At 35.6% G+C, this 27,590-nt stretch overlaps 1 protein-coding gene and 1 long non-coding RNA gene across 5 annotated transcripts in view; one reads left to right on the top strand and one right to left on the bottom strand.

Annotated features, from left to right (window-relative positions):
- The window catches only part of MARCHF1 (membrane associated ring-CH-type finger 1), a 135,967-nt gene that overhangs the window by 7,894 nt on the left and 100,483 nt on the right, over nucleotides 1-27,590 (top strand). Inside the window, exon 2 of one of the 3 annotated variants that reach the window (XM_087874892.1) lies at nucleotides 9,756-9,915. The exons of the other annotated variants lie outside the window; for them this stretch is intronic. The gene's annotated coding sequence lies outside the window, so the exon portion shown is untranslated. The remainder of the gene's footprint in view (nucleotides 1-9,755; nucleotides 9,916-27,590) is intronic. 3 annotated transcript variants of the gene reach the window in all.
- LOC117662137 (uncharacterized) lies at nucleotides 1,723-20,097 on the bottom strand. 2 transcript variants are annotated; one of them, XR_004590293.2, is made up of 3 exons: nucleotides 16,487-16,568; nucleotides 10,729-10,844; nucleotides 1,723-5,721 (listed from the first exon to the last, which is right to left on the bottom strand). It is a non-coding gene; the product is annotated as an uncharacterized LOC117662137 (long non-coding RNA). The 2 variants fall into 2 exon arrangements; XR_004590292.1 differs by lacking the exon at nucleotides 16,487-16,568 and adding an exon at nucleotides 20,069-20,097 and having other exon boundaries at nucleotides 5,660-5,721.

The following is a 27,590-nucleotide window of genomic DNA, read 5'->3' as shown; positions in this document are numbered from 1 at the left end:
TTTGTTACAGTATTTTTCTACATTGTTGTATATGGTACACAATAATGAGTATTAACAAGAATCAATAAAACTTATACTGTACAACTGTACTATTACTTTGGATACAACATCCAAAGGTGCTTTGAAGATGGCAGAAGCATGAATATAGCATCTATTTGGAGCATTATAAAGTAGCCATGTATTTTCTGAAATGAAATGGCAGCTGCGCTTGGCAGTCACATGATTCTGATGTAGCTTTATAATGATGTATCAGAGCAAAAGTCCAGAATTATATATTAGACATAGGCAAGATCAGATTCTTTTCTTCCAGGTTGTTCATCCTTTCATTTTTTTCCTTACTCATGTTAGTGTTATCACAGTTTTTAATTAAACTGCTTTTTGGTTACTGTCTGAATGGATTTCCTTTTTTAAAAAATAAATAATACCTTTTGGGTGTTAATTTTCTCCATTGATGTGCAATAATTTATCTATGAAGAATTTTTGAAACAGACTTTAAAAACTGCAATTTTAAATCTGCATCAGACAAAGTAAAACTTTAATCTTAATATGTTAAATTTAATTATTAGTTAGTTCCTTATCTTCCCAATAAACACTGTATTCTTGGTTAATTACATAGAATGTGGTGGCTAACACAAGTTGATGGCATGTGATCATCACCATCATAAGATTATAAGAATCTCTTGACAATATAGCACTATAATTTACTTATTTTGACATTGTACAGCCACAGTCCCCAATCTTTTGGGCACCAGGGACCGGTTCTGAGGAGACAGGCTTTTCTGCAGACCGAAGGGGGCGTCGTTTCATATTCTACCTGCATCCCGCGGATGGGTTTGCTTGTTTGCGTGGCCTGGTTTCTGGCATGCCATGGAGCAGTGCCGGTCCATCAACCCCTGTTGTACAGTCAATAATTTAGCATTTTTTAATTTTTGGAAACTTTTTACTATTCACATATATATCAAATTTTCAATATTTAAATAAAATGCCACTGAAATATCATCAACTCTATTGCATGTTTGTGAGATAAATGTTTCAATCCTATTAAGTCATCTTAATAATAGTGTTGGAAAAGTAATGTTATACATAAAAAGGTCGAAGAAAGGAAAAATCAGTGCACAGCAATTATCCTTGACTTCTACATTATTGTTGCAATTAATAACTAGAAATTGTTGCTTTAACACTTTTTCTTTGAATTTTCTGAATTTAGCAAAACATCTCTCATCCTGAGGGCCCATTTTAAATTAAAAAAAAATCACAGGAATTTTTAAATAGTTTGAACTTCCAAATGAAAGTTCTCAAATGGAGGTGCAAAATGTTCTTAAGGTGATATATCTTTGTTACTTTTAAAGTGAGAATAATTCTGCACAGTCTTTTTCCCACATTGTTTTTCTTAAAAAGAAAAGCTTTATAATATGCAGTAAGATTACTCAGTTGCTATTTCAGTGAGAATTGGTTTCTATTCTACTATTGCATTTGCAGCAAATGCTGCATAAAGCAAATTGTTTTTTGTATATAGACGTATCATAAAAGCAGCGTTTAGCAAGAGAAAGAGGCAAGAGAAGACCATGGGAGATTAAAATATCATAGCTGTTTCATCAAATAAGTGTGACTGTTCACTATTGACTTAGGGCCTCACTCTATATTACTTTCAGCAATTGATTTCTGAGTCCACAAAGGTAGAGAAATAGCAGACTGTGCATTGTAACTTGAAGACGTTCAAGATATAATTGGTTAACAAATTTAATAAGCCACAGTTTTAACATATAGCCATTATTCAATAAATTAAAGTGTACTTTCAACTTGAGAATTGATTGCCAGATACAAAGAGATTGTAAAAATGGTGCCACAAAAACAAGGACAAGTAGAGCTGTCTAATTATAATACTGGAAATGCTTATACATTGGAGAGCTTTGAAGCCTCTGCTTGCCCATTTAAATGGATAAATTTCAGTTATTCCTGTGCAAGGATAAAATCTACAGGGATGAGTAACAGAGAACATACTTGTTTGATATTTGTCCACAGTGACTTGTAAAATATTCATTTGATTCTCATTTGTAATCAAAATAGTTTTGAGTTGTGTGGTGTGTCAAAACAACTATAAAATCTCAGTAAAAGGTGCAACTGCTGTATGGAGTTGCTGAGAGGTAACATGTACTCTTCTGTAGGCCCCAAAGCACCTTTTCTCCTTTGAAGCAGAAGTGCTGCATAAGCTCTAAAATAAGTAAGAATAAGATAATATGAATCCCTTTAAATATCCTTTTTTCAAGCTACATAGTCTCCCTCCCACTACACAGTTGGAATTTAGTTGGAATTTCATGTTGCTTTGAGAATGAAGTGGGGAGAAAAATCCTATAACAGACGTCAAAATAGGCATATCTTAGTTAAGAAGTAAAGAATACTCTCTTAAAGCTTTTCCTAAATCCATCTGTTATATGATACAGAATAATTTGCTTTGGTGGTATTCAATTCCCCAAAAATGTTAAGTGTGGTCCAGGAGTGAAATCTACTTATCTTCCCTACCGGTTTGGAAGTGTGTGCGCTATTGTCACATCTGATTTTTGACCCTCTGCACATACGCAGAGGGTCAAAAATGGGTTACTTCCTGGTTAAAACCAGGAAGTAACGACATCAGGAAGGGTGGGCGGAGTCACGTGCTGCCGCTGCTACTGGTTCACCGAACCACACGCCGCTGGAGCAACCGGTGTGTGTGAGCCAGACAGACAGGATTTTTTTTCGAACCAGTTGATTTGTTAGGATTATTTTTAAGGTGAGATGATCAAGCAAAGAAATAGGGTAGCAATCTATCCCTGGAAAAGATATTTTCTCACATTTGAGAAAACATGGAATGTCTGAACAATGTTAATCTCTTCATTGTTGTTCGTTATTCTATCAGTGGGATTTGCTGTTATAATTAATCATGCGTTCCTGCCTTATTTAAAATACTTAGCACAACCAAGCTTCCTTTCTACCTGACAGGGTTGATCCCCTTTAAACTGCAATATTGCACTAATTTTCATCAGTTTAAACTGATTATACTATTCAAATTGATGAATAATTGATGGACCTTCTTTGGATGATTCATGATTCATTTTCTTTATTTAGACTTATTCTGTGACTCTGATCCTGAATTTATATTTTTATACTGTCTCCTGGATTTGTCTCTGGATTGCACTCCAGCTGAGGGCCCTTGGCAGGATGCTGTTCCTCTGTATCGGTCTGTGTATTGGAGATGCTTGCACAAGCTGTTGGAGAGCCACTTCTTAAAGCAACCTTCTGAACCTGCTAATTGGAGCAGAGAGGCATCCACATCTTTCAAAGGCTTGACTTTGACACTGATGCTTTTTCTTGGTCTTCTCAGTATGAAAGTACATGTACCCAAGGCATTGCTGCCTTGATTTGCTTTGATCCAATGGCATTCATGCTCAAGTAAAAAAAAAAACAGTAAAGTACTGTGAAGCAGCCAAGCTTATCCTTTGAAAATTGTGGCTGCCTCAAAGCTCTTGAGTAATCATTTTAAAGAATTGCTTTGAATGGTTTTCAGAAACCTACATTAAATACTGTATCTTGTTTCTAATATTTGCCATGGTCCCCATCCACATAGTGATGGACTGGACATGATTTACATGTTATATTTGTATATTTGCAGTTCAGATATCCATCCTTAATGAAGAGTAAATCACTTTGATTTCATGTTTCTTTTGGCGCAATGTTAAAAACAAGACAGATGATTACACTAAAATGTTTAATTAGCTACAGTGGTGTAAAATTATGCACAGCATACAAGCTGAGACCTTCCAAATTATAGTTTCCTTATAAAGTGTAAGATACACAGTGTATATTTATAAATTAAGAATTCTGTCACTGTTGTATAATTTGTAATTAACCATTTAAAAACTAGTATGAATTGTGACGCATGAATTTTTTGTTCTTTTTTTGTTTGAAGTCATTTGCTTTATATGTTTTGTTGCTTTGAAGTGCTTTATAAACTATATAATTATAAATTGCATGCCTTTCTATAAATGCTTTACTATAATGAGTCGTTACAATAAGGAAACCTAAAATACATATGTACTGTATAGGTAGTCTTCAACTTAATAGTTTGTTCAGTGATTGTTCAAAGTTAAAACGGTACTGAAAAAAGTGACTTGTGACCATTTCTCATACTTATAACCATTGCAACATTCCATGATCATGTGATCAAAATTCAGAGTTTGGCAACTGACTCATATATATGATGGTTGTGGGGTCCCAGGATCATATGTCCACCTTTTGCTACCTTCTCACAAGCAAAGTCAATGGGGAAATCAGATTCACTTAACAACCATGTCACTAATTTAACATTTGCAGTGATTCATTTAATAACTGTGGCAATAAAGGTTGTAAAATTGGGCAAAATTCACTTAAATTTCTCATTTAACAACATAAATTTTGGGCTGAATTGTAGTCATAAATTGAGGACTACCTGTACTTCATTCCCACATTAGCAAATAATAGTGAATGTATGGGGAGTAATAGAAATTGAAGAAATGACCTGGACTTTTTCCATATCATTCTTGTAGCTATCATTTTTAAACTCATTTTCAGGTCAGAAAATGTCAGATAAAGCTTACATCTCTTTCATAATATCTTTGAAACACGGTGTATCTCTAGAGGCAGACACTCTTAAAATCAACTTCTAAGTCCATTCTTCAAAAATATTCTTCAATATGCTCAGTGTTAAAATATTTTGCTTCATTCTGTATTAGTTAATGAAATGTGTTGTTCTCCTTCAATTGTAGTCTTTAATTCCTTCTGGTTCCCTCTAGTGGCCTTCAATCTCTCATACTATTTTTTTTAAGAGAATTCAAAACAAAAACATTTTCCACAGGAAGGATTCTTATAATTAAATCCAAAATCTTATTTCAAATCCATCTGGATTTTTAGTCCATTTTTAACTATCTGAAATAAAAGTTCTAATCTCTCTTTTGGTGTATATTCCAAAGAATTTTTTTGCTTAGTCCTTAAATTTGTATTTAAAATGTCTTTTGCTAAGGATTGAAGGAAATTTACCAGTGGTCTACAACATGTTGATCCACAACCTCATAACTGAAAATCAGTTAACAAGCAATTACTGAAAGTGATTAGAAAAGGAAGTATGCAAACCCAATATATTTTTGAAAGTGCTCAAAAGATGGTTATCTCCATGTTTCTCATACCTAAACTCACTGCCTTTTGGTCTCTGAACAGAAACTGTATGGTGCATTTGTGGGTTGTCTTAACTCTTTTCTTTGTCTGAAAAGGAATTATATACTTGCTGGCTCTTCATTCTGCTGTGATGGTTGAGTTTGCCTTTATCCATTTCTTCCTCATACGTTCCAATGTTACATTGGAGATACCAAAAACAATAAACAAACAAACAAACAAAACTGTGTGATGTCTTAATAATTAAATGGGATATAAAAATAAGAAACCAAGAAAGTGACTTTGATGATTTTCTTATATTGGATTTACAAAAGAAACTTGTTCAAGCTTTGAAGAATTTTCTGAGAAGGGGCAAAGAAAAAAAATGAAAAGAAATAAAGAACATTATTTGAAGACAATAAAGATTAGGATTGTTAAAAGTAAAAGGAAGGAATATAAAGCAGTTTTATTTGATCAAGGTTAAAATAGATATGTAAACATGTGAATTCACAGCTGCCAGTATTTAAGTTGGTGTTGGCCTTCATACACATTGAGTTCTTCCTGAGAAACAAGAATATCAAAATGTATCAGTGTAGTATATGTGTGAATCCAAGCACTGTGAACTTTATTTGGAAACTCTATCAATGTGCAAATTTTCTAAGTGCTGTCCAAGATATTTTGGTATTGCACCCAGTGTGTTGATCACCAGTGGGATCTCCACAGCGGGTTTATGCCATAATCTTTCAACTTTGATTTTCAGATCTTGATCCTTTAAAATAACAGAATAATAGAATTGGAAGTAACCTTGGAGGTCTTCTAGTCCAACTCCCTGCTCAAGAAGAAGCTCTATACCATTTCAGACAAATAGTTGTCCAATATCTTCTTAAAATCCTAGACTGTTGTAGCATCTACAACTTACTCTGGTGAGCCATTAGATTGACTAATTGTTCCAAATGACAGGAATTTTTTTCTTAGTTTCTTAATTTTCTATGTTGACAATATGTAAATTGGTTGTTTCCATTTACATCTTATTAATCAGAAGTTGATCTTTTGTATCTCTGCTTTTTCTTTCATTTCCTTTCTGTTCTACTGGAAGGATGTTATTTCCTTCTAAATAATCTTGGATAAATCCAATCAAATCTTTATTTACTTTGATGGAGAATTAGTTTGCGTCTCAGTATAAAGAAAGACAGCACAGCTGGAGATTTAGTGTTACAACTTTAACATTAGTATTGCTTAAACATTAGTATTGCTTAAAAATTTGGGTATTCCTGTAGTTCAGGCATGGGCAATTAATTTTCCCAAGGGGCCGCCTGAAAATCTGGGACTGTTCTGGAGGGCTGCCATCCTCTCATGCCACTGCCACTGCCGCCCTCATCCACCAGCCATTGCACGCCAGACAGGGACAGTCAAATGTGGCCTGTGGGCCATAAAATGCTCTGGTCTGCTGTAGCTGTACTACTCAATATTAAGGGCATGAAGGATGTTCACAGTGTATTCCATAAAGTTTTTAGTCTTCAAGCTGAAATACTGAAGAAATGATTGTTCATTTTCACCAACAAGCAAAGCCTCCCAAATACAGGTAGTCCTTATGACCACAATTGGTTAAGTCCTTATGACCACAATTGAAACATTGGTTAAGTAAATTTTCTCTATTTTATGACTTTTCTTGCCACCGTTGTTAAGTGAATCACTGAAGATGTTAAGTTAGGAACATGGATGTTAAATGAATCTGGCTTCCCCATTGACTTCGTTTGTCAGAAGGTCACCATGACCCCAGGACACTGCAACGGTCATAAATATGAGTCAGTTGCTAAGTGTCTGAATTTTGATCATGTGACCATGGGGAAGCTGCAACAGTCATAAATATAAAAAATGATCATAAGTCACTTTCTTCTGTGCTGTTGTAATTTCTAATGGTCATTAAGTGAACTGTTGTAAGTTGAAGACTACCTGTAATTAACTGATTATAATACAACAGGAAAAAAGCATCTTTCTGGATCTTCACTGTTCATATATATTTCTTTGGAACAGAAAGTTCATAATAAGTATATATTACCATTTTATTTCAGTCTTAAAGTAGTGGCAGTTACTGTAGCAGTATTCTGATCTTTCATATATGTATACTGTACATCAATTTCTTTAATATATTTTTAAATTTCTTTTATATTAATACTTTAAAGGTGCTTTTATAATGCAGTCCTACTTCTAGTTGGTCGCTTATAGGTTTGTACAAAATATGATTCATACTATGAGTACATTACGTAGCAGAGCATGTTACGTAGCAGAGCAGAGTCAGGTTTCACCTAATCTGTACTTGTACCTTTGCCTAGATGTAAAACCTTGCTTTTGTCCACATTAAGTTTCATGTTGTTGGATAGGACCCATTGTTCAAGTCTGTTAAGGTCTTTTTGGATCTTGAGCCTATCTTCTGGGCTATTGCCTATATCTGCAGGTTTGGTGTCATTTGCAAGTTTGATGAGTTCTCCTTCTGTTCCCTTATCTAAGTCATTTATGAAAATATTGAAGGAGTACTGGGCCTAAGATGGAACCTTGTAGTACCCCACTGCTTATTTTCATCCATGTAGACATAATACCATTAAGGACTACTCTTTGAGTATGGTTTGTCAGCCAATTACAAATCCATCTGGTGGTGATACTATCTATCCCACATTTTTCTAGTTTACCAAGAAGTAGGTTGTAGTCTACTTTGTCTAATGCCTTGCTGAAAGTCTAAGTATTCAATGTCCACAGCATTTCGCTGGTCTACTAATGTAGTCACTCTGTCAAAGAATGAAATAAGATAGGTTTGGCATGATCTGTTTTTAACAAGCCCATGCTGGATACTAGTTATAATTGTATTTGTTTCTAGATGTTCATAGATCTGTTTTTTGATTATTTTTTCCGGTGTCTTTCCCAGTATTGATGTTAAGCTGATTGGTTTGTAGTTTCCTGAGTCTGGTTTTTTCCTTTTCTTTTGAAGAGGGGGAACCATCAGCTCTTTTCCAATCCTCTGGTAGTTCCCCAGTGCTCCAAAAATTTTTATAGATAGAATACAATGGTTTTGAGATAACATTTGCCAACTTCTTCAGAACTCTGAAATGTAATCCATCAGGTCCTGGTGATTTATATTCATCAAGATCAGACAGGTGTTTTCTAACCATTTTCTTGGTTATTTTAACTTTTATTTCTAGTCTGTCTTTTACAGTTATGTGTTTGGGGGATTGGGCTATAGTTTCTTTTTGTGTGAAGACTGATGCAGAGAATGAGTTAAGCAGCTCTGCTTTCTCTCTACTGCCTGTTACTTCCTTACCATCTTCTCTTTTTAGTGGACTGTTTCCTTAACTATTTCCTTGTTATTTATATTTTGAAAGAAAGTTTTTAAAAATTATCTTCGACTTCTGTTGCAAGTCTTTGTTCATTCTGAGCCTTTGCTTTCCTGACTTCACCTTTGCAGATTCAGGCTATCTGCTGATATTCTGCCTTAGTTATGTGTCCCTCTTTCCATTTTTTGTACTTATGCTTTTTGTCTTTCAGTTTATCAGACAGATATTTGTGCAGTCATGCTGGCTTCCTTTTGGATTTCTTGTTTTTCTTTTTCAGTAAGAACTGAAAAAGAAAACTTGTAGACTGTTTAGAAAACTTCCAAGTACTTGTGCTGCATCCTCCCTTCCCATTTTAGCCTTTTCCACTGTACGGCACAGCAGAGTTGCCAATAAGGTCTCAACTTTTAAACAGGAGTAGAAGGAAACAGGAAACACATGTTTTGGAAGCTCTGCAGCCACCAGCAAACATAGTGAAGCAGATGAATAAAAGAAGGTATTTTTTTTCTTCAAAGGGAAACAACAGCCAGAATCCAAGAAAAAAAAATCATGTTTGCTTTTTCCAATTTACCCAACATGTTGGCCTTCCAAAAGATCCTTGAAACATAACTTGTCAACTAGTTTGGGGAGTCCATGGTTAAGTGCAACCTGTTAGATGATTGTATGAGAGTGAATGGAATGCACTCTGTATGTTTTCCTAAAATTCATTTGTTTTAATTTAAATTGGTTGCTTAATGGTTTATATATATATATAGGTGGTTTATAATGGTTTATATATTCTTGATTGTAGTATGTATAATCAAGTATGTACAACCACTTAGTAACTTTGTATGATTGGTGGCTATACAAATATGATTGATTAAATACATATTATCTTTTGGCATTGAATTTGACCTCTGGCTAGCCCTGTAGATTTCTACAATGTTAATATTATGTATAAAAAATTAATTGCAAAAATATAATTGTAATAGGTGGTACATGAAATAGGTGGATAGATAAAATACAGTTACTGACTTAAATGTTTCCTACCTTGTTCTCTAGAACTTTTGAGTTGCTGCTGCTGCTGAATTCTGGCAGCAAATAGTTTAGAAATGACCCTGCAGTTTCCTGTTTTTTATTTTTGTTCGGGCAAAAAGTCAAACCCACATGTGTAAACTTATCTTTAGTTATAAAAGATAAGAGAATATGTGTAGCTCAGGGTGGAGTCTGGAGTTCTCTAAGCTTGGTTTAGTTATTGCACACCAAAAATATTCAATTAAATACAAATTTCAGCTAAAAGAATGCAAATGACCAGCTGTCTGCAAGGAGTATAAATCCTTCCATTCCCCACCGTCCAGTCAGAGCTGAAGAAGCTTCTTGGATGAGAAGTGAAATGTCTTCAAAGAAAAACAAGAAAGTCCAGTTGCCTCTTGAAAAAGCACCTGTGAGACAGGTAACTAAGAATCTCTATAGACTTTCAGATGATAGTTTTTTAAAAGCTTATCCTCCAATTGGCAAAAGGCAAACCAGACTATGCATTTGGACAATGGTTGATGTATTCTAGAGGATGAACATGGGTTATGCAGGATGACAGCAGGTACTGCTGGTTAATGCTGCGCGTGCCACCTACAATTTTCCCAAAAAGTTTCCATTGCATACCACAATGACACAGATTTTGTGATAGCATAAATTGCTGTGGAATGTCAAATACACTTCAGTGGTCTCTCCCTAATTGAGCTTTACATCTTGGAAACCAACATCAGCAGGCTTGAATGAGTTACTTGGCTTCCTTTCTGTTGGAGCAATAGTTTTTCTAAGACAAAATGAACTTTAGATTTATTTCTGCTTTAATTATAAGGAAGCAAAATCATTCTGTACATTTGAGTTGAGAGGAAAAATATATAACATAAATCTGGCTCTAATTTTAGAAGGTTATTTTTAATACTAGCATCTTCATCACAGCATGGTGATTGAATAGAGCTGTTACCCCTTCCTCTTCCAGCAAACTAATGTGTAAATATATTTTTCAGGATGCTTGGGAACCAGGTTATCCTTAAAAAGGAAGAGCTGTTATAATTGGTTTTCAGTAACCTATTTACTGGAAATTAGATTACATGTAATTATCCCAGGGTGAAGTAACTCTTTATCCCCATTAATATACTTATCTAATACACATTTTAATACCATCTCTCAGTAATGTACTTTTGCATTCATTGAAATATAGGAGCACCTGTTATTGCTTTTGCATTTTGCTGGCTAAACTGACCTGAAGGCATGTGGCTTGCTGGAGGAAGAAGAATGAAATTCATGTCACTTTGTGTCAGCAGAATGAAATATGGGATGGAGTATGGATGCAATAAATCATATGCCAGCAGCCATAACCTAAATAAAAGACAACATAAAATTTGTGTAGCAGTGAAGAAGAAATCAAGCATCTGTGTAGATGGTAGAAGAGATAAGAATCCTATAACTACTTGTAACATAACTTCATAACATTCTTCCTGTGGTTTTTGCTAGATTTCACATAAGGTTTTTTCTGAAAATATTGGCACCTCTCATCAGAAAATGGTTTATTCCACAGTAGACTCTAAGATACAACTCACTTAAAGTGGACTGTATGTTACAAATAAGAATGAATCCATATACACAAAGAAAATTTTGAAAAATTTAGATGGATGCTTACATATTTGAAGAGATATTTAAATGTGTTTGTATATATGTATGTATTTCATGTATATATATGAAAATTTCTTGCTTAGCCTATTCCTATAGAAATATAGATGTTAACAGACTATTCCTTTCTCAATACCATCTTTTCAACTCATTTTCTTCTAGTTGGGAATGGTGAAGCTCTATTTCCAGATACAAATTGTGTTCCTGAATAATACATATAAGGTGAATCAGTAGGGTATTATTTTGCTATATGCTTGATTTTATTGAATTATTTTTGATTATACATACATGTGATGTATGTGTATGTGTGTGTGTGTATATATATATATACACTTACATAAACATATATATATATATATATATATATATATATATATATATATATATATATACAGTATGTATGCATATTTTGTATGGCATTGTGTGTGAATGTGGGATGAGTAGGAGACCTTTTTTACTGGTTTCACTGTGATGATACATAATTAAAATTGAAAGCTGAAGTGTCTTCCTAGGTTTTTCCTTGTTGTATGTGGCATCTACCTAACTCAAAGATTGAACACATTAAAATGCAAACCTGAATATTTCTATACTGAAATTCTGCCTGCTATGACATTTAAACCTAACAATACCAACCATATATATTAAAAATAAATTCAGTGAAATAGGATTTATTCAGTGTAGTTGCATTTACAGTAGGAGTTGAAGACTTGTGGCAAACACTTTGCTCTTTGGCAGAAAATTTAAAAAATAATCAATTTATACAATAGTATCATCCTCAGGTTGGAGTTAGAATTAAATTCAGAAATAATGTTGAGCAATTTGAGCTACAGACTACAGAATGATTAAATTGCTGGTATTATGATTACTAATTTACATATTTTTTTTAATTCCCCACTTTTGATTTTTCCCCTTCATATGATCTGTCTACTTTTGTTTTCACTATGTTCTTCAAATTCAGGGAGAGTAGTTTATAGCAGCTTTCTTGTTCTCAAATATTTTCATTTCATGATTCTTTGATAAGGCATATTCATGTATAATGCTCTTCATTTAGAGTTTTCCGTCATTTTCTAGATATGTGGTAAAAATACACTCATTTTCATCATTAGTTTTATTCTTTATTCTAAGGATTAAATAATTTGCACTGGAATGGTATGCAACCAATTCTCTTTTTGTGGTAGAGCATTTGTAGAGATTCTTTAAAGTTGACTTACTTAGATGCTGGTCTTTTCTGTTGCATAATTTTTAATTTATTTAAACTTATTAATTTTATGCATGTAGAAAACTTCTACATGCATAAAGGCTAGATGAATAACAACAGCAATAACAATTTCAATTCTATGTAAAAATCTACAAAACTGTTTTATAAATTATACAAAGTTTATAAAAATTAAATGCAAAATCATTCATGTTAACTACTGAAAATTTTACTGATTTTTAAATACTTAAAAATCTAAGGAAAAATATGCTTTATGTTTAACTAATCTTAAGGAATAAAGTTTTTTTTAGCACCTAATTCTTATATATATTGTTTAAAAGTAATTATTGCTCTCAAAACTCTTTTCTGTGCTTCTAAAATATTTTGCATAAAGATCAGTTTTAGAAGCCAAGAGTACTTTTATTAATTGGAAATTGTTTCTCATTAATTCAGTGTGCTTATAATGTAAACTTTATTTTATGAAAAATGAACAATACTTTCCAAATACCAAAGTGCGGTTTCCAACTGTGTTATCGTAGGGTGAACATAATATTTAAATGCTGTATATTTGCTGTAACTTTAATCTTAACACTATATTTTGATACTCCTTCCTTTTTTCTGGAAAAAGAAAATTCATTAATTTTTATATCACATTGCTACTTCAATAATGTGCCACTAAAAGCCTTTCTTAATGAGATAGGCCAGCTTTTTTCCATAACATCAGCCTAATTATCCTGTTTTGATATATATGCATTCAGTATAATGATGTCACTGAAACTTGTAATTATCTGGCTTGGATCACAAATTTTCTTAGCTTGTAAGCTTGGAAACAATTGAATTCAACATTATTTTTCTCAAAGTTGCTAACACGGCTTGAAAGGCAAAATGAGATTTAGTACATACACAGATAGGGAAGATGTATGTGGGTGCTTTTTATATTTATTTTTAGTACAGTTTCTATACCCAAGTAGTCCCAAAGGAAAGTTTTCAAGGGATTAGTGGACAAGCTCAATAAGATTCAACAAACCTATCTAGATAATTTTCTAAGCCAAAGAATAAATATGCAATGGTTTACATGACGGACACCGCAGATTCTATTTATATGCTGCACTTTGGTTTATGGTGAGAGAAAAGATTTCCTTATAAATCTGTTGTCATAAGTGCAAATCCTAGCATTCAGTGACCTATTTTCAGAATAAGCTAAGGGAATTCAATTGTATCAAAGAACAAACGGCCTTCACATAAATAAAACTTGCTACTTTTCTTAATATTTTTAAAAAAGAAAAACGAAAGTCCCAAGGCATGTTTTTGCACAAGACCCAAGGGGAACTATATTCAAATCATTTAATTATGAAGCTAATTAGATTATATGGGCCAATGACATCCTCTCTATCTAGAATCGTTTACATATATGTTATAAAAAGAATCCCTAAGATCCACAGGAAAACAATATAATAAAAAAATCAGTTAATCGTTTTTTTAAAAATAATGACTTTGTTTCACAACACTTTCCAAATTTACGCTTTGTTGGTAGCATAAGTAAATATTCATTGGGGTATGCATTAAATGAAAAAAAAAAGGCTCATTCCAGAATGATATACTTTATCTAGAACAATTAATCAGTGGAACTACTTGCCTCCAGAAGTTCAAACACTGGAACTTTTTAAGAAGAGATTGGACAACCATTTGTCTGAAATGGTGTAGGGTTTCCTGCCTGAGCAGGGGCTTAGACTATAAGACCTCCAAGTTCCTTCCAACTCTGTTATTCTATTCTATGTGATATATTTGGTCCAGCCAATACAGAGCCTGCACTTCCATTTATTTTTATTTTTTTTAGCTGCCAAAGGACAGAAAAATCATCAACAAAGAAGCCAAACCAACAGCATTTTCACACACAATCAGATTCTGTTAGCAGGCACTGCAGCTGCTGGTGCCACGCTGTGCCTGTCAGATTGCTCTTCAGTTTGACCCACTACTCATGATCATGAAACCATGTTGGCTAAGCTGCTATGCTTATTAGTGGTACGGATGTCTAAAGTGAATGCAATTTAAATCGAGCACTCTGCTACTAGCAGCAAACATTTGTTCCCTGAGTAATTTATACAGTTAGATTATTGTCTGCTTGATAAGGATGGTGGTACTAGAAATATGGTAGCAGGAACATCTGAAGAGACCCAAAGTGTGAAGGGGTAAAACCAGCACCGTTCTATTGCAATGAAAGCCCACCCTATTTTTATATGTGACATTGCACACATGCTCAAAGAGATGGACTCTGCAGAATGGTTTTGTAAGCTATTTTGTAAGCTATTTGGCAATCTTGCATCCTTCACCACGAAGAAGGATTGGTTGTGCAAAGCCATCATCTGCATTACAGATGACTTCAAACCTCCACCGACAACCAGCCCTTGAAAGCTGCTTTATGCACATGAAAGTAAATCTACGTGGTTTGAAGTGATTGTATGTTATATTACCTCCAGGCTTGCAGTGTTTTCTGATTCATGAAAATAAGCTGTCTGCTGGAATATTTGGCTTGCTGCCACCACCACCAGCAATGATGGCCTTAGATTCATACAGGATCACCGTTCCTGATCTCAGTACCTTGGTGGTTAATGGAAGGAACTAGGTTAACTCAGCAAAGAGTTCAAAAGTCCCTTCCGCAGCATTGTTCCTTTTCTTAGTTTCATCATAATGCCAGGTGACTGCACAACTCTGACTGCAGGTCCTATGTCATATTTTCTACTTCCATGACCAGTTTCATAAGCAGACAATTAGATATGCACATGAGTTTAACAAGCAATGCAAGCATCTACAGTGAGTCAAGCCCAGTCATAGCAATCCCCTGCCTTTATTTCTAAGTCTCTCATCAACAGCTGCCAGATGGTCAGTCCTTCATTGCTATACTCCAGCCCCTAAGGAATTCTGCCTAGCAACATAAGCATTAGCTGCATATCTTAAAGCTAATTTCTCTTGAAACATGTTTCATTCTGAGCATAGAACACTCAAAATTGTTCTTACTTGAACCATTTGGCACATCTCTGTTATTTGGCACATTTATTTTATATGCATACCACCTTTCTTCCTTCATGTCATAGATAAAATTTTGAACCAACTTTTTATTTGGAATTAGATCAGACTCCACACCAGTTAAATTCAGTAAATCAATCTTATTTCATACTCTCCAACCTTGTTTTACAGCCAGATATTAAACTGATTAATATCTGTCTTCCTATTGTTCATATTTTAAAATTACTTAATCATTTGTCAGATCTGGTCAAATCTCTGGTCAAGCCTTGGTACTACAGTGGTTTAAAGCACCCTGTTATTAACACAGCTGCCTGCAATTTACCGCTGGTTCGAATCTCTCCAAGGCTCAAGGTTGACTCAGCCTTCCATTCTTTCTAAGGTAGGTTAAATGAGGACCCAGTTTGTGGGGGCAATAAGCTGACTTTGTATAAATATACAAAAGTATGAAGGCTATTGCTGAATGCACTGTAAGCCGCCCTGAGTCTCCGGAGAAGGGCGGCATATAAATCAAATTAAAAAAAAAAAAATGTAGAGATGTGACTGCTGCTTACAATAGAAGACAGACATGTACTGACAGAGCTTGAGAAATTTCCTAAGAATAGCTATTGGATTTTCTTTTTCTGAGATCCCATTATAATTTCAAAAGCCAATTGCCATATTTCAGAAAGCTGAAATACATTTTGTTCTTTCAGTCCTTTGGAGCTTGGTTAATTAAAATTTTAAGTTAAGATAATTCAGCTACTTGATGTTTTGCATATGTTGTATAAGCTAATTTTAATGATTGACTTATACTTTTATAACAATTTCTGAACAATAGTTCTTCTATTATATAGCAGCACAAGGAGATCAAAATCTTTATTTCTATTATGGACCAGCATACAAGAAAAAGTTATACCCATTTCAATACAGGTAAATCCCTGGGTTAAGAACATTCCCTTTAGCGAATGTTCGAAGTTATGTGATAAGTGCCCTCTATCATTTATGAACAAGTGCCGAAATTATGAATATTGCATCTTCACAGCAGTTGTTCCCTCTTACGAACAACCACAGAGATTCTGCAACATTCGCCTTGCATATTCCCCTGCTCCTGGCCAGGTCTTCACAGACACTTCGCCTGTGGAGACTCACTTACCTTGCAAAGATCTCCTCTCTGTCGCGGTTTCTTTGCCTGCTTCATTGCTTCAAACTTTCGGTGCATTTATAGAGAACAGGCCTAAGGTTAAGGTGACCAGACGTCCCGCTTTTGGCGGGACAGTCCCGCTTTTGAGCAATTTGTCCCGCGTCCCACGGCGTTTTTAAAAAGTCCCGATTTTTCATTCTGCCTCCTGAATCCCCGCTGCTGGCTAGAGGGAAAAAACCTGTTTAAACTCTTGCCGCGGGGCTTCAAAGGGCCCACCTACGTTGATTAGCTCGGCTTCCCCCTCTCAGCTGATTTGCGCAGGGCTCTGCTCTTCCTAAATTGCTCCAGCAGTTTTTTTTTTCTCTTTGTGCAAACCAAGCTCAAAACGAAAGTGAAACTGGCTGTTGGCTTTGCTGTTTGCTTGCAATGTTGGAAAATTAGGCAGCAGATTTATTTTCCTTTTCCTCACCAAAAAAGGTAGGTGTAAACAATGGGAAATTATTTAGGGCAAAAGAGGAGAGTTCAAGATTTTAAAACACAAAAGAAAAAAAAGCTCTTTTTAACTAGGGAATTGTAATAATTGAGATACTATTAATTGTATACTGTGTTGAAAGCAGAAATGGTTAAGTTGTGGTTTGGAGGAATATATGGGGGAAATTATTTGGTTTATTATTATTGGTAAGTATAATTAATTGATTTGTAAGAAATTGGATTGCATGGAAATAATAGGAATATTCATGTTCATATTGATTAATATACAAAAAAGATAGTTATATAACTAATTGATTTATATTAAAATGTTGAATTTGTATTAAACAACTGTATTACATAATTACATAATTAAACAATGTGAGGATGGATATAAAAATAGATGACAATGGGAAGGGGTATAATATAGAATAGAAGGGAAAAATTGAATTTGATTAAGATTAGAGATGAGGATGAAGGGTAATATTGTTTTTTTAAAAAAATAGATGAGGAATAAATATGGCAAAAAGGAAATATAGAAATTGTAAATTTAATTGAAATGACTAAACACTGTTTAAATTTGTGAACCAGCCAAATATTCTGTTCAAAGAAAATACATTGTATGTATGTGTGTTTCTAATTATTGCTATTTATTCATATTTGTTCTCTTTTATTCTTTAAAGTTTAACAATTCATTCTTTATCTTAATATCTTTATATTTGTTTGGGGTTGGCTTTCTTCCCTTTCATCTTTTTTATTGTACAGCAATCTTTCTCCTCAAACCTACCACCTCTCTTTTCTTTCCTTCTTACTTTCTCTTCCCCCCACCCTCTTTTTCTCCTCCCTACTTCCTCTTCCTTTCTCCTTCTCCTCCTCTCTTCCTCCCTCTCTTAACCGTCACTCCTACTCTAATTTCCCTTCCCTTCCTTCATCCCTCTCTATTACTGTATCCTTTTATGCATATGGACTACTCAGAGGGCTGAAAAAGTTATTTTTGACTGGTCCTCGCACTTTTGACCAGTCCTCGAACTTACGACTGTCCTCACATTTTACATTTTTGCCCTATCTTGTCATCATGGTGAAGAGAAGCAGTTGTGAAATGAGCGACATGGTTGTAAAGAATGCTGCACGGGCATAAATGTGAGGATGGTCATAAGTGTGAGGACCAGTCAAAAGTGCGAGGACCTGTCAGAAATGACTTTTTTCAGCCCTCTGGTTAGTCCTTTTGTGCATATGGACTATTCAGAGGGCTGAAAAAGTTATTTTTGACTGGTCCTCACACTTTTGACCAGTCCTCGAACTTACGACTGTCCTCACATTTTACGTTTTTTGCCCTATCTTGTCACCATGGTGAAGAGAAGCAGTTGTGAAATGAGTGACATGGTTGTTAAGAATGCTGCACGGGCATAAATGTGAGGATGGTCATAAGTGTGAGGACCAGTCAAAAGTGCGAGGACCTGTCAGAAATGACTTTTTTCAGCCCTCTGGTTAGTCCTTTTGTGCATATGGACTATTCAGAGGGCTGAAAAAGTTATTTTTGACTGGTCCTCACACTTTTGACCAGTCCTCGAACTTACGACTGTCCTCACATTTTACGTTTTTGCCCTATCTTGTCACCATGGTGAAGAGAAGCATTGTGAAATGAGTGACATGGTTGTTAAGAATGCTGCACGGGCATAAATGTGAGGATGGTCATAAGTGTGAGGACCAGTCAAAAGTGTGAGGACCTGTCAGAAATGACTTTCCAGCCCTTTGAGTAGTCCCTATACACATAGCCATGGCCACCCGGTCACATGACCAGCTAGCCACGCCCACCCAGTCACATGGCCTCCAAGCCACGCCCACACAATAAGCCACGTCCACAATGGTGTCCCTCTTACCAATGTTAAAATCTGTTCACCTTACCCTATACACATAGCCATGGCCACCCGGTCACATGACCAGCTAGCCACGCCCACCCAGTCACATGACCAGCTAGCCACGCCCACAAAATAAGCTACGCCCACAATGTCCCTCTTTACCAATGTTAAAATCTGGTCACCTTACCTAAGGTACTACGATATCATGCGAGATCAGTAGCGTGAGATCTCGTTTTTTGCAAACAGAGTTCAGTCCTTCCCTCTGTTTGCCATTTCCTAGCTGAAACCTGCAGGGAGATCGCGTTCCAGTAGGCTTTTGCAGCCCTTTGCAAAAAGCCTCTGTTTGGCACCAGCAGAGCTTGCGAGGGGCAGGCGCCTCCCTCTGAAGCTCTGTTCCTACTGGCAAAGGCTTTTTTGAAAATGATGCCTTAGATTCATAATCTAAGGCCTACAAGGACGCAATCCTCAAGTGCTTTGCCACTGAGAAAAGAGGCCCGGAGATGCTCATGAGGCCCTCCAGGCCTCCTTTCTCACCAGAGATTTGCTTGAAGAGGCCTCTGGCAACAAAAAAGGAGGCTGGGATGCCTCTGTGTGGCCTTCCGGGCCTTCTTTTTCATCACCAGAGGCCTTGTCAAGCGGATCTCCGGCAAGAAAGGCCCGGGAGGCCGTGCGCAGGGCTCCTTTTTCGTTGCTGGAGGCCTCGTCAAGCAAATCTCTGGTGAGATATTAAAACATTAACCTAGCTCTATAAAATTCTTAATATTATTACTAATGGACTAAAGATGGGCACCATGGAGGCCACAAAAAGGATATAAAAACAGATAAAGATAAAAATAAAAGAAGAATTCTCAGTAACCCATGCAGTACTCTTAATGATCTGTTTGTTAATTTTAATTGCTGGTAGGCAAAATCTAATGATAATAAATAGTTCCTTGTCTGAGACGATTAAAAAAAAAAAACCTTTCATTACGACCTATAATATGTGTCAATAAAGGAAGGTCAAAAGTTTATTTAATGACACTGGTAAACAGGAAAAGTGTAAAAGCTTATGCATGATGGTCAACAGCATTCATGTTACATTAACAGGCTTTTGGGCAAATGAGGACTTTGATAAATTTTTCCTTACGACTTTCAGAGGTAAAACATCAATTCTGCCTCTGAGAAAGTCTCTTTGCTGTGCAGCCAAGATTGAAGTAATCAAGTATCTTCCCAGTTCCCAGCTGAACAAGTTGTGAAAACTCTTAACATAGATTGAAATATGACTGACCTCATTCTGCAATTCTGCTTCAAAGACTCTATCTTTAATTATTCTTTTGGCTGAGTGCTTTCCAAAAGGATCAATTGTTCAAACAGTAACTTTTGCCAAAATTGCATGTTGCCATGAAGATTTAAATTGGTGCCCCAAATCTATCAGTATAGATGGAAAACAGTAGCATTTGAAATAATAGGTAAATGTTAATAGCTGTGCTCTCAAGCTTCATTTTTGTTTCACTACTTCCTTTCTGAACATCACATTGGATACACATCTAGGCACTTGTAAAAACTTCACAAAAACTTTTTTAATGGCTTCAAGTGATTTATAGTGAGGGATTTATTCAACTGAGTGTCATGTAACAGTTTGGCCAAGGATTTTTCTCTAAAAAGTTTTGGGTTGCTTGTATGCATTCCTACCATTTGTCTGAAAATAATTAATAAAACTTTCTGTACTCCTTTTGTCATTGTGAATGTGCATCTTCTAAAAGATGCAATTGGAGCAATACGCCCAATACCTAAAATCTTTATTCTGTTTTCCTTCCGTTCAAGGATCCATTTGAATATTTTGCATTGGTATGTAAAGTAAACTACCAGTGTAGTTTTCCGCTCCTTAATTACCAGTAGGTTTTCTTTGTAGAAAGACTGAAAGCAGTGAGTGCTCACCTTACCTGGCTGGATTGAGGCAGACTGATTAAGAAGGCAAGAAAAAAACTAAGGAAGTAGATAGGCCTCCTGACATCATTAAATCATTATCTTGCTTTCTCTTCCAAATGAAGGCACAGCTAACTGAAATTTAATACAACTTGTATCAAATCATGAATCTTTCAAATCATGACCCACATCTTTTGCCATATCATTTGTATTAAGAAAAGTAAGAGACTGTTTATATATTTATAAAAGTAAAAGTTAAAGGATTCCTGTGGATTTTACCCAGCTAGTTGTTGTTGACTATAGGAACTGAACTCATCTCCATTTCAAGACAAGTGAGCCAGTACTGCCTGAAGATATTTCCAGTCATGTGGCCAGCATGACATCATGGAGTGCTGTTACCTTCCCATTGAAATGGTACCTATTTACCTACTCGCATTCACATGCTTTCAAACTGCTAGGTTGGCAGTAGCTGGGATGAGGATGGCAGTTCACCCCATGTGGAACTCAGGTCTTGAACCTGGGCTGCTGACTAGAGAGAGAATTGCTATTTATCAAGTTATCCATGCTCTCTCTTTACATAAAAAGTGTATATGTGTACAACTGCACTAGAGCATACATTTCATAAGCAAAAAACTGCTAATTCTTTCTATGTTCCATATGTTGTTACGATCAGAATTGGAGCAATCTATTGCCTGACAAAAGCATACAATAATGGATTTTTTAATGTATAATAACATAATAATTACACAATCCATATAGTTTAACCCTAAATTTACTAGTGTCCAAAAAACCATTTTCAAATCTCACCCACTTACCATGTACCATTTTGTTTGTCTATATACAAACATGTTTAATTCTGGATTTGGATCAATATGGCATTAGTTTTGGACTAGACTAATAAACAAAAACACACTTTTGAATATTAAATTTAAATATCTTGGTTTCCTTCATGATGATAATAAAGAACTGTTTTTTCTAATATAGTTAGCTTTATGCTCTGTTTATTTCTATTGTTTCGATGGAGAATACTTTCCAAGGTTAATGTACAATGTTATAATATGTATAACACTATAATAAATATTTCAAATGCTGACATTTATAATAAATGCTAACATATCCCTGTCAGTATTTGTGAATATCTTAAACAAAAGAACAATGAATATGATTATACATGAAAATGCCAGCATTCTCTAGTGTTATGTCCAGAAATGTTGAGTACTAGTAGAATACTGGAATTCATTATACTTCATTCTGGTTTGCTGTTTTAACAACTTGTGTTTCACATTTCAATATCAAAAACCTCAAATTAGATTTCTAGCAGTTTAGAAAGGTAACAAATTTGTGTTAATTCAGTTAATTGCACAGATTAAAATAATACCAACAAAAATATAAACTTCAGCAAAAGAGAATAACTGGAATACAAAGACTAAGTAAGAGATAAAGACGGTCAGAACTCAAATAGTACTATTAAGTAGCATTGTTAAGTAGCAATAGTAGCAATAAAAGGAAGTTCCACTAGATTTCCCAATGTGTTAAGTTTCTGAAAGCATAGATGCATAGAGTAATGCTACCAATGAGGAATATTCATTTATTAACATAAACTAATCTTGGGAATGATAGGCAGGCAGGCAGGCAGACAGACAGAAAATGAAGATATTGGAAAAGTCTTCATTGGGTATATCCAATTCCTGCTGACTCCTATTGATCATAATTCCAGAAGCAGATGTTGCTGCCTGTGGGAGATTTTAAAATAATTTGTAGGATGTACTTAAAACACTAAAACGTACAGTTCAGAGAAATATTTCCCTTATCCTCCCAGCGCATTTCTGCATTTGGATATGTCAAATGTCTTGCTCTGATACATTTCTAAAAATCCTTACTTGGCTGGTGTTATAAATATCTGAGTAATAAAACTGAATTGTGTCAAGTAGAGAAACATACTTGGGAGGTAATGAATTGAGGCCGGGCAGACACGGGCTGTTGAGGGGAGTAAAGTCAGCACTGTTGGCTCTGCAGAGCAACCATTTACTACAAGGAGAGAATGAAGCTTATGTGCATCCAAGGCAAAGGTGAAATTCACTTACCTTCCCTACCGGTTCGCAAATGTGCGTGCACTGCACGCATGCTCGCTTTGCTCGCTTGTGCTATCGTCTGCACATGCACAAAGCCTTTTGCACATGTGCAGAGGCTTAAAATGTCTCAAAAAGTAACGTCATCATGTCTGCATGGGTGGGCGGAGCCTCCCACAGCTGCCACTGCTGGTTCGCCAGAGCCAGATAGAACCAGCTGAATTTTACCCCGATCCAAGGGCTATTTCCAACCCAGAACTTGGAGAATGAGGCTTATATGAGTAATCATGGCTTTGGAAAGTGAGCTAGATGGGAGAAAGTCTGAAAAGTCATTCTGGTGTCCTTTGCATTTTGCTAGCCTGACTCCCATGTGGCAGAGCAAGAAGAGAATTCATATTTCCAAGGATTTTAAGATATATAAAATATATGCTAAAAGATGATAAATAAAGCAAAAAAAATGTAATAATACACAATATGTTTTCATGTTCTATGTTTATAGAAAGGTCCTTGGAAAGATGCTGTGCTGTATGTTCCTATATATTGGTATACTTCTATCATGGGTGGGGGTACAGGCTCTACTACTGAGTAACATGAGGGAATGGAAAATAATAAATATTGAGAAATACTAGTATAAGTAATGGGTAATCTAGAGAACATATGATCTTTTGCATATTGGCAAAATAGAGAAAGAACCTCTTTGGTGATACTGTGCTACTCTAAGATTGGTCTCTCTGCATCTCTTTGATAGTGCAGGATCGGCTTACAAATCTAATATGGTGGTCAAATGCAAATTGCAAGTAGATTTCTTTTTGAAAGATACGTTAGAGCATCGGTGTCAAACTCAATTTCATTGAGGACCGCATCAGGGTTAGGTTTGAGCTCGGGGGGCCAGGGTGGGCGTGGCCAGGGTCAGTATGGCCAGCTTGGCGTCACTCATGTCAAGGCTCCTGTGGAGGCCTGTGCACTCTGCCAGCGAAAATGGGCTCTCGAGCTCCATTTTCGACTGCAACAGCATCCTGCAACCCTCTCCCAGTGAAAATGGAGCTTTGGAGGCCCTGCGCATGGCCCTTGCGAGCTCTGTTTTCACTGGCAGAGGCACGGTGGACTAGTCCTTTGCTGTTTCCAGGGCAGCCCCATGGGCCAGATCTAAGCACCCTGCAGGTCTGATCTGGCCCCCGGGCCTTGAGTTTGACACCCCTGTGTTAGAGTGAATATAATTTTACATAATCTTATATACCCATATATCTAGCTAGGTGCCTAATGTTCAAGTTACTTTCAACTCCTAGTGTTGATGATAGAATAACAAAGGAGTTTAAGTGTAAAAGCTGAATTTTCACTTTTTTATTTTAAATTGAACTTTAATTACGGGGGAAATAATAAAATTAGAATATAATTTAAGACATCTGATCTCATTTTAAAACACATATTGATGAAAACACTGGCTATACTTGAACAAGATTCTCTCATACCCCAGAAAGGCATATTCATTTTCATGCCTACTGCTAATAGAAGCGTTCATTCTTTTTCCTTTCATTTGCTATGAATACATTGAGAAATGTTAAGAGCTGAGAAAAGCAGAAATGACATTAGTCTGAAAAGACTTCCAATTTTTATGACTACAATTTTTAATACTGTTGAAATAAGTGTTAGAATATGAACATTATTTTGATAGTGTTGTATTTTAAACATATGTGCACACACGTCTTCTGAAATTGAGAAGACAATACTGAAAAACCTTTAAAATTAGAAACATAATCTTAGTAAAATTTTTAATAATCTTAAAATGGCAAATGCAACTGTTCCCTAGTTTCTTACAGTATGTTATATATACTGTAATTTGACCAACTATTGAGTTATTTGAAATTCAGTTTCTTTGGAAAAAAAGTAATAGACTATTTCAGTGGTATAATTTTATTTGCACATTTATACAGATTAACTATAAAACTATTTATAAAATTATAAACTGTTATCATATTCTGCTTTTTATCAGATTTCTAGAAAAGCCAATGTTGCCGTAGGACTTTCTGTCACCTTTTCAAATGCACCTTTAGCACAGGCCTCTTTCCAGTTATTTTCCTAAGACAACAAAGGTCATTTCTCTCCATTCTTATTCATTGCAGTGTCCATATGAATAGAATGCCATAAGGTATCAACTTCTCTTTGTCAAACCATGAATATGTATTTTGTCAATGAATATATTACTCATACAAGTTCTCTAACTTTTATTTGGTATTGAGCCAGTGAAATTGTTCCAGTCCAATATTCCTAGCTGAAAGTAAACTTGTTGAACTTTATAGGTATTATTTAATACTAAATATATGTAAAATCCCCTTTTTACAACCAGGTAGTCCCTTAATTTGGAGTAGAATTGGGGCAGCTGGATGGAGCTGAGTGTTTACTGGCCGGATGCCCTTCCTGACATTGTGTAGTTTGCAACAGATATTTTTCTTTGTGTCCTATGAGAAAAACATCTACCTAGGATTGAACTCTCAACCTTTTGGGGAGGAGGTGAGCAACTTGACCACTAGGCCACCATGATGCTCAAAATAGTAAATTTATGTAGGAATTTATTTATTTATTTAATTTATGTAGCCTACCCTTTCACCAAAATGACTCTGGGTGATCCATAACAACAATGAGATAAAAGAATATAAAAAACACAAATATAAAATGTAAAAATCCATATTAATAAATGTCATAAAAACCAAAGTTACAAACCCTCGGTGATGAGAGAGATAAAAAAAGGCTATCTCAACAATAGAGCTACCATAGCAAATCTCTAATGACCCAGGAGCTCCAGGCTGGATAACTGGTCTGGAGGCCCTTCCAGAATATCATTGGACGAATATAATTTTAGGGAAAAGGATGTTCCATAAGCCTGATATCATGGCAGAGAAGGCACGCTCCCGGGACCCACCAAATGTTAATCCCTAGCCAGTGGTACCCACAAAATGCTGCCTCTGCCAGATCTGATGGAGTAGGCCTATGAAAAAACATCAAACCCTATGGTACCCCATGGTACCCCACTTAGAAGGGACTGAGGAGAAATCATCACCAAATGAATGAGGTGAAAAGGAGGAGAACTAGAACAACACTGTGCCACCCGTCTCTAAGTCTCTTAGCAGATCCAGAGTGGGTGGGTTCTACTTACCTTTACTACCGGTTCATAATGGGATCGCACGCACAATCCTTCTGCACATGCGCAGATCACTGATGACAACATCCGGGGTGGTGGGCGGGGCCTCCCACCAGTTTTGCTACCGGTTCTTGCAAACTGGTCCGAACCGGGGGCAACCCACCACTGATCCAGAAGGATACCATGTTTGATGGTATTGAAAGCTGCCTAGAGGTCAAGTAGGACGTAATGTCTATGCTGCTGTTATAGTACATAATTTTTTTTCTACATTTTTCTCTGAGAAATTCAGAACTAAATCCAGGACAAGAGATGGGTAACTTGGTGCTATCCAGAAATATTGGATCACAACTCACAACATCTCTTGGCTATTGGGTTTCTGACTAGGCATGATGAGGACCCAAAATCCAAAATGTTGCTATTTTTTGTAGGTTTTCTGACTTTTTCTTCACCATAAGAAATATTTAATATCTGTAAATGAATTACACTTTGGAATTGTAATCTTCAAGCCAAAACATTCTAGAAATTATAAAACTTACAGTTAAATTCAGTTCTAAATCATTCATTTGTTAATTAGTCTTTGAGTTCAGAAGCTGTTCAATAATGCTATCCTGCATGGCATTCCCTTAACTGCTACATAGAACAAGGATCAAAGCAATAATCTTCTGTTAAAATAAATATAGTGGGAATTAATGACAGACAGGATCGAAAAATGAAGTGTGTTTTCAGGGAGTTATTATATTTTGACACGCACTATAATTTTATAAACATCTAGGCAATGAATTAGAGATGTGATTGTAGTTCAGGGGCTTTTCCAAAGACAGCATTTGTGCATAATTTAAAAAATAGCTGCCCTAGTCTTCACAGACCACAAAGGAAGACCGGATGCCATCTATTACTCCCCAAAGAAGAAATATTTAGTGATTGCCTATTGGAAGGCAGCAAACTGACCTGCCAATTGTAGTGAAAGGGGTACATTTTCTTTTAGTGCAATTTTGTATTATATAAACTATTTTACCCAGCTGGGTATGTATTGTATTGTGCATTTTCTGAGTATGCTCTTATTGCTATGGAAGTTTTAAGAACCACAGGCTACAACAGAATCATATTGTCATATAATTCCATTTTATTAAAAAAAAATCTTGGGTAGATTTTACATTTCTATTTGTAATACAATTAGAACTGTGTCTGGCAAATATCATTTATCAAGTTATCATGTTACCACACTGAGCAGCTGGAAAAGATTATAGAGCTTGATGAAACAGCTGCTTTTTCTTCATGACACTTAGATTACCATTTTGATAGTTTACCATAAACTCAGCTCCACCAGGTAGAACAGAACAGAAAATCAAACTCCACAGGAAACTATATCTTTATTGAGATCAGCTACAAGAATAGAATCTTCTGATTATGCTGTACCACCTCCTCCTTATAGTTCATTAGTAATTAGGAAGTCATATGACTAACTTCTGAATATTACCTCATAGTTCTGGACTTTAAAAGTACTTCAATCTCTTTTGCCTAGGCAATGGAGCATACATATAATTATCAAAGTCATCTTCTTTACGCTCTATAAGATCTTAGCAGTAAATCTCAGACCCCCAAACTATATGGCTTAACTAAACTGCTAGGCTTGAACTCAGCAAAATCTTTATTAGTCGCATGAAAAAATAGGCTACATA

This window comes from Pantherophis guttatus, chromosome 8 (genome assembly GCF_059756535.1).
Source record: "Pantherophis guttatus breed Tessera chromosome 8, ASM5975653v1, whole genome shotgun sequence".
Lineage (NCBI taxonomy): Eukaryota > Metazoa > Chordata > Lepidosauria > Squamata > Colubridae > Pantherophis > Pantherophis guttatus.
This window is presented reverse-complemented; position numbering and strand designations above follow the sequence as displayed.